Raw genomic sequence first — 6,000 nt, 5'->3', positions numbered from 1 at the left:
TTTCAGTGCCAGAGTTGCTGTAATAAAAGTGAACTCTCATGACACTTTTGTGAAAAATGGGGAAGGAAGCGGGGCAGTGGTGAAAGATATCTGTGTTTCACTGATGTAAGCTGGCAATTCATTCTTATAGTAACACCTATAGCCTTGATTTAGACAGCAGCTATATTTGAAAAGCACTGCAGTGAAGGTTTTGAGCTGCTGTCTGCCATGAAACAAGCATGACAGAATAATGGGAATGGAAACATGCACGGAGCTGGCCTGTGCTCTCTCCATTTCACCCTGACAAATCCATCCTCTTTAGACATTAATGAAAATAACAGGGCCTATTCTGAAACTGATGCCCCCTCCCCCATTATTTGTCAGGCCCTTTTCACAATTTCAGCATTTTGACTCGTATTCATCTTTCAATTTCTCCTTGATAGAGTGCCTCCTTTTCATTGGATTACAAAAAAAGTCAATTGAGATTGTTGGCATTCTTCAATCTACTATGTGCTTGTCAGCTACACTACACACACAATCACAGGTACAGACGCACAAATGCTGATGCAAAGATTATTGCGTTACTGTGAGGTGACAATAGCGATTATGATAGAGTGCATACATGGTCGATATCAAAGCCAAACATATCCTGTGTCCTTTAACTGAAAACCGCTTACATCTCCAAGTATTTCCCAAGACAAGTTATTTTCTGTAGCAATATGATTTTTGTTTTGCACATAATAATTAGTTTAGCTGTCAGAACAGAAGCCAGAGGAAACTGCTGTATAATTTCTTCTGTGGCTCTGTGAGCTTTGTCACACTGAGAAAATAACCCAGATCGTATCATAATGATGTCATTCCACTTGGAGACTCAAATATAAACAAATGTTTTGTACTGTAAACTCAGGTGTGCAGAGATTTATGAATTCAGGCATTTACTTGGGTATAAAGACAGGCTATTAAGCTGCAACAGGGGGGAGTATGACATTTTTTGATGCAGCTCAATTCTAAACAATTTCCTTTGAATTTTTTGGTGTTTTTTTTTTCTCCTGCAGATCGACTCTAATATTTACTTCTCAAATGCTGTGCCAGTTTAACCCTCCTGCCATCCTTTAAAAAACTCACACCCATCACCCTAGGGACCATTCTCAGCCACGCCATAAAAAGACCATATATCCATATCTTATTCCACTTTAAATTAGCCAACCTTGTAAAACTACTTCTCCCTGAAATATTCATGTAAAGTTTTAATTATATTTTCGTTGTTTTAACCCTTCAAATCCCAGTGTTATTACATGAGCGCCCTGTGTTATAAGCCCCAAAAACCAAAAAACGAAACTAAATATTTCCACAAAAAAACAGTTGAAGTAATATGTGATTGTCATTATAAGTAGGCCTTTAGATGGACCAAAGATTGGCACCAACATACATTTTGACCTGCCATTATTTTTTTTGCATTTTTTTTGCAATTTAAAAATTAAAACTTCAAGGCCCTGAGTCTTCATTGACATCCAAGAAAAGAAGAAAAAATAAAATCATATGATGATAATTTGGGGTTGAAAAATAGCGTTTATAATGGAAGTCAATGGGCAGAAAATGGTCCCCAGGGTGATGGGTGTGGGGATTTCTGCTGCTCAGCCATTTTAGGCTGATTTAAGGAATTCACACTGGAATATTAACATTGACAGGTAAAAACTATCCTGTGGCAAGTTTGGTTATATTCCACTGAACACAGTGGAAATGGCAGCCATTTAACACATAGCAGTGGCACAAAAAGGTCCCAAGAAGGCAGGAAGGTTAATGCTTCTTCACATGATTCGCTGTCATTTACTAGTAGCATCTCAGCACCAAAGCACAGCAGGGAGAAATTGTCTTTGCTTTTGGACTTTCTGTGCAAGTCTTACCATTTGCAGATGTTTTTAGACGACTCTGCAGTTTTGGAACAAGCTGCCAAATGGCAGAAAGAAGAGTTTGTGTTTTGGAACTGATGTGAATACAGACGGGCTTGAGGAGATTATTGTGGGCTTTTAGAGAACCAGGTCTAAAACAAATATCATTTGTCAGGGTTGAGGTGACAAGGTCAAATCGTGACAGTGGATGGAAGCAAATTTGAGATTCTGACCGTATTTCAGGTTCTGTTGAATACTGAATTGGTGGCATTAATTGTGGCACTGTTTGCTGGGTCAGTTAAATTCTTTCTAAGTCTTCGCTACACACAGCAGCTGGATAAGGCATGGATGTAGACCAAAAGGCTGTTTTTTCTATTTTTTCAATTAGCAGTATCATTCAGGAAAGCAGTCAAGCCCAGTAAAAATAATCCACGAAACAACAGACTGCAGTGGCAAAGGTGAGGACTGTTGAGCTGCTTAACAAAGGATAATGATAATTTCTAAAAGTGTTTGACCTTTGCTGTGCTGCGTAACTATCTGGACAAACACTGAGGAAAAGTCTGTAGTGCGTTAAAAATGATTCAGGTATTCATTTTCGCAATGAAACCCCTGAGTGATGCCGTATAGTGTGATTGTGATTACAATGTCCTTTACCTGCCAAGCAAAGTATGAAAAATTAAAGCAGGGACAGCAGAGACTTATCTACATGCAGAAACAATATGTGCAATCACACAGACTTAATTGAAGTTTAAGAAGAGCGCATCAAGGTTATGACTGTCATTACTGACAGATTCTTGCTAACAAATTAGGCTAACCCTAGCCTATGCAATGGTCAACTGATGGTTATATTCCAGTGGACTATTTTAATTATATTTCTTAATTGATTGTGTTTTAATATACTTAATTATTGAGTTACAGGTTTTTATCATCGTATAGAGTGACCTTGCCAAGGAGATATTTTCCATTTTGCTCTCTGAGCATACCACAGTGTATCATTAGTATTCTGATAATGTCCACTTATGGAAATTGTTCATGGAGAGACATATTACTTACTATACTAATTTCTTACTTGGCTCAGCATCACAACTGATTTAGTGATTTCCTTATGACAATAATGTTTCCCCCTTTTTTTAAGATACACTAACTGGCTTGGCACAGATTTAAAAAATGTGTGTACCATAGGAGGCTACATGATATCATGTGAAACAGGGCCAGAATTTGCCCAATTAAATTTGGATTCGGGCAAAGTCAGTTCAAGGACTTAAGTTGGCACAGAATTACAAGAGCCTGTGGGCAAGACAAAATCAGTTACTCAACATATGTTCATGCATTTCCACTCATATACAGCCCTTCTGCAATGAAGTGAATGTTAACGAAACCTTCCTGCAGTCTTTATGTGCAGTTTAATGGACCACCTCATAATTGCAGCCTACTATACCTTATACTGTAGTACAATGCTCACGACAAAATGCAATGATATGCGAATCTCCCGGTCCACATTTTATTCATAATAGAAAACATCAAAAAATAACTATCAAATGTTTACATGAAAAAATGCATTATTTGGGTGTGCTTTGGGGGTATTTGAGGATGCTGTTCCTTGTTTCCATGTTTTCCAAAAGATTTTTACCCATTTTAAATTACCTTTGGCCCATCATTATGGATTATGTTCACATAAGTTCTTATCTTATCATGATAGAGCTTTAACTTGCCGTTGTGGTTGCCATAGTGAACTGTGTTCACAGACCACGATTTCTGGACGTGTTCTTGAGTCCATGCAGTGATGTCCATGACAGAAACATGGCTGATTTTAATGCAGTGGCAGCTGAGGGCATGAAGATTACAGCTTCCAATATTGATTTTCAGCCTTGTTCCTTGTGCACAGAGATTTCTCCAGATTCTCTAAATCAGGGGTGTCGGACTCCAGGCCTCGAGGGCCGGTGTCCTGCAGGTTTTAGATCTCACTCTGGGTCAACACACCTGAATCAAATGATTAGTTCATTACCAGGCCTCTGGAGAACTTCAAGACATGTTGAGGAGGTAATTTAGCCATTAAAAGTAGTGGTGTTGGATCAAGGACACATCTAAAACCTGCAGGACACTGGCCCTCGAGGCCTGGAGTTCGACACATGTGCTCTAAATCTTGTTATGTTGATGTTATACTATAGATGATTTGCACTGGCACTCACTTTCTGAAGAATTAGATATATTGTTGAGCTTACAATTGCAAGCCTGGAGAAGTGTCAGTCAGTGGCAGAATACTACTTCACACATTATTAATCTAATGACCACTAATAAGAGAGGTCAGGTGGTAAAAGGGGCAACATCCAACCAATTCTTGCTTGATGAAAGAATTTTCTTACAAGACACAACAGGCATTTACAGAATAGAAATGTTGAAATAAATGAACTCTGTAAGAAGATGACACAGAGTAACATTCATTGTGTTACTAACAAAACACCTACCTCACCCACTTAGCCTCCACAAACTTTCCCTAATATTGTGTCGGTTTCCCTTATGTTACCAGTTGGACACAGGACTTCTCAGAGTGTCCTGTGGCATCTGGCACAGGGATGTTGGCAACAAATCATTTGGCTCCTGTGAGTTATTGGGAGATGGGGTGGGCCTCACTGGATCCGGCTTGTTCTGATGAACACAAACAATAATAAGCTGGACTGGGATGTGAGAGGTTTGGCCTCCAAAGCCTTGGGCTCCTTGCTGTGTTCATAGAGGCATTCCTGAGCAGGTTTTGTAATGTGATGGGACGCATCAACCTACTGAGTGAGGCTGCTGCTGTCGGGTGGTTTTATAGGAGAGGGATGGTAGGGGTTGCCTTGCAGCAATATTTAACAGGATGCTATGTGTTAAAGTGGAACCCAGGTGGATGTAACAGCTCAAGCTTTCTCAGTAGAATATTACATTTAAATGAGCTTATCAATGTCATTCACCTCGTTGCCCATTTAAATGTTGTGGCTGATTGGTGTAGCTTCTGTTGAAGGTAAGTTTTGCTTTCCTTAGGTGTTAAAAAAGTAGGAGAGATTCCATATATAGACTGACCTAGATGTTCTTTAGGTTGGTGATGTTGCATAGACTAAATGCCAACAAAGTGGTCCAATCATATCTTGAATATGAATAGAGATCTTTACCTGTTTTTGGGGAGTTGATTTTCCATGTTTCTAAAATTCTTCAAGGTTTATTTTCCATGGAAGGCGAGCAGACTATTAAAAGAAAAGAAAAGACAATATCCCCACCCTTTTTTTTCCAGAGTTATCAAAATCTATAGTATTAAAAGTCCTTTTAGTTTTCATCACACAGCCATGAAAGACAAATATTGACTTATTCAGTTCTGTCAAGGTGCTGCTGTGGGCAAATATTTAACATGGAAATAATGTACTTAATAACATGGATGCATCAGTGGACATTGGAGAACTGCATGCCGAGAATGTGGAGCTTAGCCTTTATGTACGTGTGGCATGAAACACACACACACACACACACACAACATGTGTTAAATATGTAGACATCATATCTGTAACATATGACAGATGTAAATAACACATGCATCACATATGTCATTCAACTATAAGTCTTGGAAGTTCATTCGTGTAAGTAAAGAAACACAAAATGCTAAAAATAAACTCTGCATTATAACATTTGCACAGTATGACTATGCATAGCTACATGCATGCCGGCTGCAGCTATGCATAGATAGTCAAAACTTTGATGCTCTTACTGGTTTTTGGCATACTATTACATAACTGATATAAAAGCTTTGATACATCATCAGTTTTTGCAACTTCTTTTTTTATGGTGTACTTTATTTCAGCAGGTACTGCGTATTTTCCTCTCTGCCTGGTTGATGGTAGTAGATCCACAAGTGCTATTTGTGTGAGATACACCTGATATTCAAAAAGAAGTCCAGTAAATTACACTGACGTGGTTATAGAACTGATCAGTCTCACTAACATTCACCTATGATATTCAGTGTTAGCTCCTCACCATATTTTTTGTAACAGTGTCTTGAAATTCCAAAGATGAAATAAATGCCTTGTTGACTGTAAAGAACAAGCATAGTGTCTCTCACCATGTTGGAGTTTTCTCATCTAAACACAGCATCATGGCTGGCTGCGCA

This window comes from Rhamphochromis sp. 'chilingali' (genome assembly GCF_963969265.1).
Source record: "Rhamphochromis sp. 'chilingali' genome assembly, chromosome: 13".
Taxonomy (NCBI): Eukaryota; Metazoa; Chordata; class Actinopteri; order Cichliformes; family Cichlidae; genus Rhamphochromis; species Rhamphochromis sp. 'chilingali'.
The sequence above is the reverse complement of the archived record's forward strand: the minus strand, read 5'-3'. Positions refer to the sequence as shown.